This window comes from Aulonocara sp. 'chitande type north' Nkhata Bay, linkage group LG1, assembly GCF_057382095.1.
Source record: "Aulonocara sp. 'chitande type north' Nkhata Bay isolate Kocher_YH1m ecotype deep benthic linkage group LG1, A_spYH_male_GT1.1, whole genome shotgun sequence".
Lineage (NCBI taxonomy): Eukaryota > Metazoa > Chordata > Actinopteri > Cichliformes > Cichlidae > Aulonocara > Aulonocara sp. 'chitande type north' Nkhata Bay.
In genome coordinates, this window is record NC_141344.1 from 28690951 (window position 1) to 28704008 (window position 13058).

At 45.0% G+C, this 13058-nt stretch overlaps 1 pseudogene; it reads left to right on the plus strand.

Annotated features, from left to right (window-relative positions):
* The window catches only part of LOC147339283 (uncharacterized), a 71209-nt pseudogene that overhangs the window by 38752 nt on the left and 19399 nt on the right, over nucleotides 1-13058 (plus strand).

Below are 13058 nucleotides of genomic sequence, written 5' to 3' on the forward strand. Positions count from 1 at the left end.
TCTTTGAATACATTTTTTATATTATGTTGTCTTTCTCTTGCACACCACACATATTTCTCCTTGGACTGACCGTTTTCTCCATAAAACATTTATCCCAGCAGGTTTTTCCAGGTTCACAAATTGCTGTAACTCTTCCAGTTCTATAAATATGTTGCATTACTCATACTTATGACTTACACCGGTGGGCTCAGCAGATTTCGACAAGTAGAAAATCTATTATGTAAGTGATGACTTACACAATGAAATGGTGCTAAGATGTTTTGGAAGTTACAGATAAACTGATATAACCTATTCTAACCACAAAAGAAAAATAACAAATGTATTTTATTAGAGGTTGACAATTATGCTGCTATTTACCCAAAAGTCCTAAAACATTTAAAATGCTCCCAAAGAAAGTAACAATGCACATGTTGTGAACTGGTGTGCACAAGTCAGAAACACTTTTGAAGTAAGGACAAATTATGAAAACCTGTGTGTCTGTGATGTCACGATCAGGCACGTTTTCTTCGGTCCTTCACTGTATTTCAGAAACAGAACATTTAGTCTGCTTGGAATATTTTTTGATTCTCTTTGTTGACTTGTTGTCTGACTTCCTGTTCTATTCATGTGGTCCTTGCAGCATGATGTGAAAAAAAATACTCGTCACAGTTTTTACTGCCGTGGATGCGAGAGATGCTTCGGTACCCACTATGACGTGTCTGCTGCTGTCTGCAGTGTAAACAACTCTAGCGGTGTGACGCAGTAGCAATTGTTGTATTAACGTTTGACAATTTAGCCCAAGTAACTTACAGATGCATTGTTTATCATCTTCTTCTGACTGTTTCAGCTGCAATCCTATCTCTTTAAGAACATTTATATATGGCTAATGTGTTGTCTCAATTATTGTATGGCATTTTAATATTATCAGGAAGCAGCACAAAAAATGTTGGCCTTTGCCAGTGAAATACAGGTTAGCAACATGAGAGGGGTCAAAGCTAAGGCAACAAAAGCACTTTGATTAGTGGTTTTTGGTCACTGTCACAGTTAAGAATCAAGTTGGGTCTCATGCTTTGACTAGGGATGGGAATTCCAGTAGTTCAGTTCCTTGGAATTGTTAGTCTGCTTGCCCGACGATTCCACTCATCAGTTCCACTGATGTCAGGACACACTTGCATGTCCTGGTCTATATTTTGGTTCAGAACGTATCCAACATGGTGTAGAGGCAGAAGGTCTCTAAAACATGGTTGTATTTCACAAGAAAAGATGAAGCACATGCAGAGCTTTCATCTTAACAAGGGGGGGAAATAAGCCGATCGATAAGAGAATCAATAAGGAATCAAATGATATTGATACAGATAAATTATAGTGATACTGGAATTGGAATCGCAATCCCTAAATTCTTGTATATTCCCATCTCAAGCTTTGACTTCTTGAAAAATCATGACTTTTTCCTCACGTTGACCATGGGCCGTTGCTCCCTAAACAAGCAAGCACAAACTACATATATACAGAGCATCTTTAGTAACCAAACCTACTCATTTACAGAAAAGTCAAAACAAAAGCTTTTATGACAAAACTGCAGAAGAGAAAGATGTGCCTCCCCTACTGCTCAGTTAAAGTTCAAAACAGGTGCTTAGGTGTATGACAGACTGGTGCTGCAAAACTAGCTCACCAACTGATCACTGTGTCGCACTATTACGATGCATGCATCCTCACATGTGTAGTAATTGGCAGTCAACATGATAAGTAGGGTGGAACAAAAAAAATGGACCGAAAAAAAGATGATCATGGTGAGCTGTGCAATTAGAAAAAAAAGATCAGATTGGTAAATACAGTTGAGGCATAGAAGGGGGCTTTTAATTGGCTATTATAGCAATGATGCAGTGGGAGGTAGTTAGTCCAAATGAGCGTTTTCTTTTTCTTGTCAGTAACCCAAGAGTGTTTTCAAACATCAGCTCATGAAATCCTAAAGTAGGTGTTTTATGACAACTTTCTGTAATTGTACCATATCTAAGACTCTAAGATATAAAAGTATTCGGAAGAGTTATTGATTATTTGAAGTCACACATTTATACACTTCATTATCAGATGAAATGAGTGAACTGCAATTACAAGACAGGTTGGTGTGAGAGAAGGAGGTCCGGGCTGCAAAAAATTGAGCAAGACAGACATTCTACTTCTATCTCCTCGACAACACTAATTATACTGACCCCCAGCATGCACTCGCACACACACACACACACACACACACACACACACACACACACACACACACACACACACACACTGTTAGAGATTTTCTACATTATACATTATAACCAAATCTCTATAATACAATATAATCAAGTATGCCTTATATTTTGTGTGTTCATATATTTTCACATAACCAACCCTATTGTTGAAGAATCACCTAACCAAGTCTATTGTTAAAGGAAAACTGATGCATTCCTTACCTCAGTGTCTGAGATGTTTGACAGCATGATATAATGATGCATTCTTTTCCTTTAGTGTCTGTGATGTCAGATAAAGCATGATATACTTCTGTATTCTTATCCCAGTGTGTGAAAGATCAGATAAGCTGATTTAATGTTTAACCTCTTCCCTGACAGTTAAAAGAGGAAGTACTATGTAACCCATTTTTGCCTTATAAATAAAGCAAGCGAGCCTGTGCTCGGTGTGTGTGACTTCTCAGAGAGACATTCACCCGTGCGCACGTTTTCTAATTACACTCTGAGTCGGTCTGCAGTTGTCTCATTTCTCTTACTTGTGTTTGAACAAATGTCTACCCCTGACACACACACACACACACACACACACACACACACACACACACACACACACACACACACACACACACACACACACACACACACACACACATAAATACAAGTCTGTGTTTGCCAGATTCCCAGTGCAGAGCATGGTGTGTTTGAACAAGGCAGCCTGTTAAAGTGTCTGATTAGACCCCTGTTTGAACAGAAAAAGACAACGACCTATCAGCACACAGCAGGGACCAGCCAATCATTGCAGTGGCTCATCTGCTGTGGGCCACTGCATCTATCTGGCTCGCACAAAGACGAACAGAAAGAGACTCTGGCTGACACAATGAGAAAGACATCTAGACAGACACACCCACATACCCAGCAGGATGCTGAACGTAATACATTTAGTTGTTCTCACATGGGTACACAAAGAAGCCCCTAAATTACACTGATTCGATTAACAATGACCTTCTCTCTATGTAGCAGGTGCGGGTCATGATAGCAAACAGCCGGCAGGCAAGAAAGTCTCACAATCTTATTCTTTGATAGGAATAAGATACTCCTGTTCATCCCTGATGAATTGTTTTCTTTTTTTCCCTAATCCCACTGAAACAATATAGGGTAGAAAATCAAACTTGTAAAATAAACCAGAATTTGCTTTCAGTATTTGTCCTTACAGAGCTAAAATAATCATTATCATTTAAAACGGTTGTCAAAAAACTAAGAGCTTGGCCTCTGTCCCAGACCCATATGTTTGTCATCGTGGAGGTAGCAGCAAGAACAGATGAGGCAGTGGCTGTGCCAGTAAAGATGTGACTTACAAATTAATCAACATTCAACTTATATTGAGGACACTGACACAGTTTCTCATTGTCGGGTTGTCTATTTCTACCTACACTAGATCTGGATTACATAAGTACTCAAAATAAGACAATGACATTCATCCGTGTTTGACTATGCCCACTTTCCCCCCTCTGTTTGTCTAAAAATCCATAAAAAGACCGTAAAGAGACAAATCCTGCTTTAGCTGCAGTGACAGCATGAAGAACGCTGTTGTTCTTTTCCTCAGGTTGATTTCTGAACAAGCAATTGTGGCATTATGTTTCCTAAATGTCACGGTTCTGGGTCCGTTGGACCCAGTATTTTGAGTTTCTTATGTTTTGGTTTATTTTGCATTATGGATTAGTTATTCTCTGGTGATACTGTTTTGATTACAATTATATTCTGATTCTTTAGTTATCTGATGATGTTGATGATGATTATTTCTGGTTTAGGTTTTGTTATCTTGCCCTTATGTTTGGTTTAGGTTGCCTGTGCTTAGTCTTCTCTGCCCGTATGTCCCTCTGTTTGTCCATGACGTCATTATGCCTGTTTACGAGTCTGTCTCTGTCTGGCGTGTGCTTCCTGTTTTATTTTGTAGGTCTGTGCCCTTTGTCAGTGCGTTCAGCTTTGTGCTCTCCCTGTCTCGTCAGTGTAATCAACGTCAGCCGTGTCTCCCAGCTGTTTCCTCTTTGCTCCGTTCACCTCTTGTATTTAGTGTCTGTGTCTTCCCCTACTCGGTGTCGCATCGTTAACGTCTGTTCACCCTCATGCTGCGTGGATTTCCCTGTGTCTCTCTCTCTCTCCGAGTGTTAGTTTACTTTTCCCAGTTTAGTTTTGTATTTCCTATGTCCTGCCTCTTCAGCAATAAAGCTGCCTTTTTGAGTTCATTCCCTCGTGCCTGTGAGTCCTGCATTTTGGGTCCTCCTCCTGCCTGCCACACAGCCGACCAGGGACAGAACGATGCGACCATTTCCTGGACCCAGCGGATTCATCCCGGGAACATGACCTCTCCCGCATCCACCGCCTGATCGAGCGGGTCTCCCACACTAAGGACGCTAAGACTATGGCAGTTGGGATTAACGCTATAGAAGCGATCCTGGAGGGGAATCCTCATTTGCGCACACTAAAGGGATTTAGGGGCTTCATAGACCAGCTGCATGAAGCCCAGGAGGTGCTACAGGCTCGGGAGCTTGCAGCTTTTGTCCGCGCCCAGTATTCTTCGCCGAAGCCGTCGCATCGGCAGCAGCCGCAACACAAGGAGCTCTCCGCGGAGTCGGCCGCCGTACAGCAGCAATTGCAACAGAGGAAAGGCGTTTCCGCACCGCGGCCACAGAGCTCCACTTCTTGCCGCTCAGGGCTTAATTCACCTGCCTCCTGCTTGGCGGCGATGTGGTCGCAGGACGAGGACGAGGACGTCCTTTCTCCATCGTCACCAGTTTCTCCTGTCGCCTCAGCCCCTGCCGCCAGGAGGAAGCGGCGCCACCGCCGTCATTCCTCACTACAACCGGAGCCCAATCACTCGTCAGAACAGCAGGCAATGGTGAGTGATATTGGCTGTACCCCTATTGCTTCACCTGCAAATAGTAATGGGAACTGTTTTCTTCTCACGGCTAAGAGTAGTGAGGTGAAGGCGGTTTGTTCCATGGACGTTCACCCCGGCCCAGTAGAAAGAAAAGACTCCCTGACTCATTATGTTGATGCTTTTTCCGCTGAAGAACCGGAATGTATGGGCAAAACTCTGATTGTGCACCCTCTGTTGGAGCCTGCTAAGAACTTTTCTGTCGATACAGAGTTAACCCCGGACAGTTTGAATTCGGTTTTGACATGTACTGCTGAATCTATGAATGGCGCTGTGGGTTCGCAACCCAAGAATGGGGAGGGGGACTTAACGGGCTGTTTCTGCCCTGTTCTCTTAGAGCAGAGAAGCCTAGGCAGAACTGTTTCTTCTGAACTCCTTCAGCTAGTTAAACCGAGCCCTAGAGGCTCAGGGGAGCCTATACCACCCCCTGCATCACGCTCACTACAAACACCTCCTCAACCGTTAGCCCGTTCAGCAGCCCAGCTAGCTGTTCAGCTGCCCTCAGCTCAGTCAGCTGCCCAGTTAGCCACTCCGTTACCCGCAGCTCAATCATCTGCTCCTTCACTAGTTTCATTCTCCCCACAAGGGTCACTTCAGTCTTTCTCAACCCAGTCTCCTGCTGAGCAGCCATCTTTTCTCACTCGTATTAAGCAGGAAAACATGCTCAACAGGACTGTTTTCGTTCCTCGAAAGCTGGCCCGATTAGAGACATTTACTACCTCCAGGGCCTCCCCAGAGTCCGAGTTTCAACCCGCAGTTGACTCTGGACCCCTGGGGGCTAAGGAGTCAGCCGATGACTGCACCCAACTGTTGCCTCCTGAGCCTAACCTATGTGTTGCTCAGCCCCAGTCAGCATCAACGCTGCCAGAGGCCCGTGTGCCTGCTGGTCCTGTTCTGTCCCTGCCAGAGGCCCGTGTGCCTGCTGGTCCTGTTCTGTCCCTGCCAGAGGCCCGTGTGCCTGCTGGTCCTGTTGCGTTCCTGCCAGAGGCCCGTGTGCCTGCTGGTTCTGTTGTGTTCCTGCCAGAGGTCTCCGCACCTGCTGGTTCTGTTCGGTGTGTGCCAGGGGCTCCAGTGCCCACTGGTTCTGAGACTGTTTTTGCTGGGGGGCCCGAGGAGCCCGTCCAGCCTCCTTCCTCGTCAGCTGGGGGGCCCGAGGAGCCCGTCCAGCCTCCTTCCTCGTCAGCTGGGGGGCCCGAGGAGCCCGTCCAGCCACCAGCTGCTCCACCAGCAGCCTCATCCACGCTTGCAGCAGCAGTTTCATCCATGCCGCCACCTGCTGCAGCGCCCCCGTCTCCGGCTTCCACGCCGCTGCCAGCTGCAGCCTCTGTGTCTTCACCCACGCCAGCTGCAGCCTCTGTGTCTCCACCCACGCCAGCTGCAGCCTCTGTGTCATCCTCCACGCCGTTGCCTGGTCCGGATTCAGCATCCTCAGCGTCGCCTGGTCCAGCGCATGCTTCGGCTTCATCCGCTTCACCTGGTCCAGCCACTGCTTCATCCTCGCCTGGTCCAGCCTCCGTGTCTTCATCCTCGCCTGGTCCAGCCTCCGCATCACCTGCAGTGGCCTCCTCTTCAGCTTCCTCATCAGCTGCGTTGCCTGGTCCGGCATCCTCATCTGCATCGCCCGGTCCGGCATCCTCATCTGCATCGCCCGGTCCGGCATCCTCATCTGCATCGCCCGGTCCGGCATCCTCATCTGCATCGCCCGGTCCGGCTTCAGCCTCCTCACCTGCTTCAGCGTCACCTGGTCCAACTTCTGCATCAGCTTCATCTGGTCCGGCCTCCGCTTCCGCCTCGTCTGGTCCGGCCTCCGCTTCGCCTGGGGCTGCAGGGGCCACGAAGCCTTCAGGTCCCCTACTACCGCCTCCACATCGTCGGTCATCTGCCAGGCCGCTTGTTGGGCATCTCCGCCACCGTAGGCGCCCTCCTGAACACCCTCCTGGACGCCGCCACTGCCTTCCGCGTGGCCGGCCCCCGGATCTGCTCTGTCGCCGCCACTACCTTCCGCGTGGCCGGCCCCCGGATCTGCTCTGTCGCCGCCACTGCCTTCCGCGTGGCCGGCCCCCGGAACTGTTCGCCCGTCGTTGCCGTGTGCACGGTCGGCCTCCGGAACTGTTCGCCCGTCGCCACCGTTTCCGCGTGCACGGTCGGCCCCCTGAACTTTTTGTGGACTCTTGGTGAGCTCTGGTTTCGTTTTGTTTTTGATATGCTCTCCTGCGTTTTTTGGACTCTGGTGCTCCTTGTTTTTTTGTTTGGGCTCTGTCCCTCCATCCTGGACCCCCTCCGCCCGCCCTGGCCTGGTGCTTTGTTGTGCTTTTTTTTTTTGTTTGGGGCTGTCGGGAGTCAGCCCTTAGAGGGGGGGTACTGTCACGGTTCTGGGTCCGTTGGACCCAGTATTTTGAGTTTCTTATGTTTTGGTTTATTTTGCATTATGGATTAGTTATTCTCTGGTGATACTGTTTTGATTACAATTATATTCTGATTCTTTAGTTATCTGATGATGTTGATGATGATTATTTCTGGTTTAGGTTTTGTTATCTTGCCCTTATGTTTGGTTTAGGTTGCCTGTGCTTAGTCTTCTCTGCCCGTATGTCCCTCTGTTTGTCCATGACGTCATTATGCCTGTTTACGAGTCTGTCTCTGTCTGGCGTGTGCTTCCTGTTTTATTTTGTAGGTCTGTGCCCTTTGTCAGTGCGTTCAGCTTTGTGCTCTCCCTGTCTCGTCAGTGTAATCAACGTCAGCCGTGTCTCCCAGCTGTTTCCTCTTTGCTCCGTTCACCTCTTGTATTTAGTGTCTGTGTCTTCCCCTACTCGGTGTCGCATCGTTAACGTCTGTTCACCCTCATGCTGCGTGGATTTCCCTGTGTCTCTCTCTCTCCGAGTGTTAGTTTACTTTTCCCAGTTTAGTTTTGTATTTCCTATGTCCTGCCTCTTCAGCAATAAAGCTGCCTTTTTGAGTTCATTCCCTCGTGCCTGTGAGTCCTGCATTTTGGGTCCTCCTCCTGCCTGCCACACAGCCGACCATGACACTAAAAAAGAAAAAATGCTCATACACATTTGGTAGTTTTTCAGAGATTGATCTTAGGGGACAGGGTTGGACATGCAGTGACATGATGCATTGCAAAGACTTGTTTCCTGAGGCTGCTTGATGTATACGGTTTCTAAATAGTTCCCTGTTGTATGCATAAGCACTTGCAGTAAGAGCCTAGATGTGGGGGTTGGAAAGAGTTCTCCCTGTCTGCCTCTGCTATCTCCGACTGTCGCCTAAACCAGCAGCAAAGTCTCTGAGGCTACTTAAACTCTCAGACAGTCTGTCTGTGTCAGCAGGCACTGCTCCCCGCTCAGCAATGACCCTTCACATTAAGTCTTTCCTAGAACGACCCTTTCTTAACCTCTCACCATGCACTCATACCTTCGTTTCCCCCTCAAAATTGCACAAATCCATGCTCAAGTCACCGGCCTGTCCTCACTGCTCTTTCTCTATCCGTCACAAAGTCGCCCCACCTTTCTCCGTCCTCCCCAACCCCATTGTAACAACCTTCACTGTTCACATAATTGGGTGTCATTTGGCTACGATGTATTCCTTTCTTAGACCCTTTTTCTGTCTATAAAAAAACCTCACTCAGTTATTCAGTTTGTATAACTGTGAGTATAATTGTGTCACCATTTAAATGATAAGGTCAGAGCACACCCAATTTTTTTCTCAGTCATTTTTCTTTGTCTTTAAGGTAGGCAAATGATCATCATTAGCTCTTTGGGGTTGCAGGGGTGGATGACTGAGCTAAGGACTGACTGATCTCTTTGTTTTGCCCATCTAACAAACCGGCTTTGGATGCAGGAGGAGGGATGATGTGTTGAGGACAAGTGCTGCCTAATAACAGAATGATTGACTATCATGGGAAAAATAATAACCACGCTTTATCCCAGTCCCACATTTACAGGTCGTTTCAAACTTTATCTTATGGGACTAATAGACAACGGGCAATGGAGGGGTACTAATTTGATTGAATAATGAGCATAATTATGTTTTAATAAGGAAACTGCGCACGTACAGTTGGTGAATGATTGCAGTGCCTTCTCTTTGGTTATGCACATATATTAGCCATTGCCTTTAGAACCAGACATTTTGACAAGCACCTCTTGAAGAATTTGTCCTAACAAAAGCCCACTTATCATGAGTGCATGCCTAAGTTTGACCTCGAGTGGAGCAGAGTGCTGCTGGGAGAGCGAGACATACAAAGTAACAAGCAAGAATTCTCTTCACAAGACTTTGAGGTGGACTGCATTTTCACTGTTTCTCACACACAAAACTTTCTTAAATGTTCGTCTTCTAAGCGCAGCTACTTCCTCTGAGTGCTGTTCCCCTAAATAACAGAACATATATCTATGCTTTGGTGGTATTTACCATGGCCTCTCACCCACTGACAGCTGGGATAGGCTCCAGCCCTCCCATGACCCTGAAATGGTGTCTAAGAAAATTGATGGATGGATAGCTGATTTTTCTAGCCCTAGCATTGTCACTTCAGTGAGGTTTTTGATTTATATGTGGAAATTTTCATCAAGAAGAAGCTACAAAACTGCTTCCAGGCAATGATATCTCTGCCAAAGAAAAGACATCAGCTGACAGTATGTTAAGCTGGATAAGCTGTGTGACTGGGCTGTTCTTGGTTTTGTAATCAAAGATCAGACCTTTAAGATGACCATCTGCTGCTACAACCTACACCAACAAACCACCAATAGGAATCCAGCAAGAAATATTGGATAAATCAAGATGACAGGAACAAACTCACTTAAAAACCAAAATGTTTGCGGGTCCAACAAAGATGAAAATCTAATTTAGTTGTGGCAGCAGAAGCTTTGTTTTAGTGGGTTCCCGCGACAGTAATGTCGGCTGTGTGACTCATCACGTCTATTTCAGATATTAACAATCTCCCGTTGACTAACCTGTGCACTGAAAAATGAAGCAAAAAGTGAACCTAGTGCATTGCCATGTGTTGCTTACAGACCCAGAGAGTCAGCATGTGACAACTTGAGAGTGAGATTGAAAATCTCACATACTGTGGGTTTGTTTAAGAAATAACACTTGGTAATCTGAAAGGCTTAACCTGTCTTAATATACTTAGTAAGAAGTATATATTTCATCCATTTAGTTGTGGTTTCACCTTACAATTACGTGAGTGCATGACACAGCTCTGCAGAAAATACCTACTCCTTGTACTGATGACCTAGAGAGGCTGCGATCATTTGGGATTGCTTGGTTTGTAAACTTTGAGCATCAGACCTCAGAGTTTTGCCACTTTGGGGTAGCTGGTAACCTCTGTCGCCTTTGAATGAACGCAGAAAAATGAACGGACAGATTCTTTTATTACCTCTTTGTATACGGTCTGTATATAACCTGCTGCAGTGTCTTGATCTTGATGTGGCCTTCCTCTCTCTTCCTCTCATATCCTCTCTCTGTCATCCGCCGCAAAAATACCTGGTAAATGTCGGCATTTTTATGAGTTTTTCCATTTGGCTTTATATGACTTTGTGGATCCATATTTCAGTGAAAATGTGGTCTTCTCATCTCTCCAATTGCTACCACAGCTCATTTTTCTTTTTTCCAGACTAACAATCTGGACTACCTTATAAAGTATTACATTTTTCTATCATGTACGTATATATACACGCTGGTAGATGCTCATATTAACAATGACCAGCGTTTCAAATAATGAGGTCAGCATAGGTACAGGGTGATCCCTAACAGAAGTTCATGCTTCAGGCTGCTCTAAAGGCTCAGTTTTCCATGTTTTTGTCCAGCCTTAATAATGTCATAGAGATGGGATATCCCTAATATAGTCATCTCAGGTGCACAGCTCTGTAGCAGCGCTACACACCTGCTGTTCAGATCTTTTGTTTCCCAGCTGCAAGCAAGAAGGAGGGAAAAGAAAAAGGGAGATAAAATGACCAAGACCCAGTATAAAATAAGTGAGGATTATTTTAAAATGTGAAGCATGCAAAATGAGCACAATATGTCTCCTATCATGTAAATGGTCTGTAAATGTGAATCATCCAAAAATGTTTTAATACTAGAAATAAACCATGTTTTAGTTTTAGTTTGATCTCATTTAAGAACAACACTTTTTGACAGACAAAGACTAACTTCTAAAGTCTGGATTGCACTCTGGAAGGTTTTATACCTGTAATTTTGGTTCAGTTTAGATCCAAATACTTGTTTCCCTTACAGACAGAGCTTTCGGTATCTGTGTAGGCAAAAGAAAACTTTGCATACGACCAAAATTCCTCCAGAAAAACTGTAATTTGACACATTAGACAAATCGTACTGTTGATTTGGGTCATATATGAATAGTGTCACTGGGATTACAATACAACAAACAATGAAAGGCTGCTCATCCATCTGAACTCATGAAGAAAACAAAAGGATATGTGCACTGTGAGTGTGATCTTTATGCTTGCCCCTCAATCACCACCAGCCACAAGCGAACAGAGGATGATATTGTGTGCAAGCCGCAGCTGCACCAAGGAAGGCTGCTTGCATTCTGTATTTCTCCTTCATCAGTAAGAACCAGAAGTCGATACTATTTCCCACAGACACTGAACGCACTCCGCTTTCTCTGAATCTCTTTTACCCACAGCACATACCCCACCCATGCTTCTCCCTACACTAAATCTCCTATATTCTCGTCCTCCATCCTCCCGTCTTCCAATACCCTGCACATGCCCTTTTTCTTTCCCTCCCTGTGGTCATCTAAAATGCCTATGCTGAGCATTTGGAAGCATCTCTATATTTACTCCATCTCCACCCTGCTTCCACCCCGGCAGTCAGTGCTATGCGTCTTTCATCCTAGGGGCTGAATGACCTATATTCTCAGTCTGGCCCCGTGCAGCCATAGTTCACCACCGCTCTACTCTGTCCTGCTGATCTCGCATTGGCCCCGAGCAGCAGCTGTGGGTGTGGCAGCCAGGCTCAATTGGAATGGGTTTTGCAAGCACAGACTCCCATTCAGAGCAATCTATCTTGGCTGTCTTGGACACACTGAATTTCAAAAGTAAAATGACAAAACTAAATCACACTGCACTGAGAACAAGACAGAGATGGAGGAACAGGCCCATACCAGTGGCATAATAAGCATTTCAACATACAAGTGTTTGGGAAGAGTTGCTCTATTAAACACAGCTGAATATAGGTCAAAGCACACTCTTATAGCGCATAACCCAGTTTACTAGTTTTTTTCCACAGCACCATTATTGCATGCTCAAATGTGAGTCAACTAATTATCACTTGTTATAAAATTTCCATTGATTATTAATACACATGCAAACTAGATCAAACATAAGCACAAAGATGCTTCTGTAATGAAGTTAATTTGCTCGTAAAGAATGCATTCATCACTTGCTGCTTATTGTCCTTGACATATGAATGTTTTTTTGTTTTATTTCTTTTTTTTAAAGCAGTGAATATACAATCATATTCACACTTATCCAGGTCAGTATATAGTGGGATGAATATTCATAACTGCTGCCTTCAAAAGACCTAATCGCTGTTATAGCACTATTAAAATCACTGTGATAACTATTTCTTTTGAAAAGCACCTGAAAACTTAAAAATATAACACAAAACAAAATGGTACCCACACCCACATCTCTCACAAAGGAAGTTGTATAAAGCTAGTGACTTTAGGACAAGTACAACAAACGTAATATTTGTGTTACTAAATCAAACTCTGCTTGTTTTTTTAATGACAAGACCAAAGCCTTGCAATAGACTCTGCCAAATGTGGTTGAAAGTACTGATGCACACACAAGCACACACACACACTGTTTATCCATATGCTAACCGTGTTTAACCATTTGCTGTTGATCCACAAAAGCTGATTAGAAGGTTTCTCTTTCTAACAGATGTCACCACACTGGTTGGCT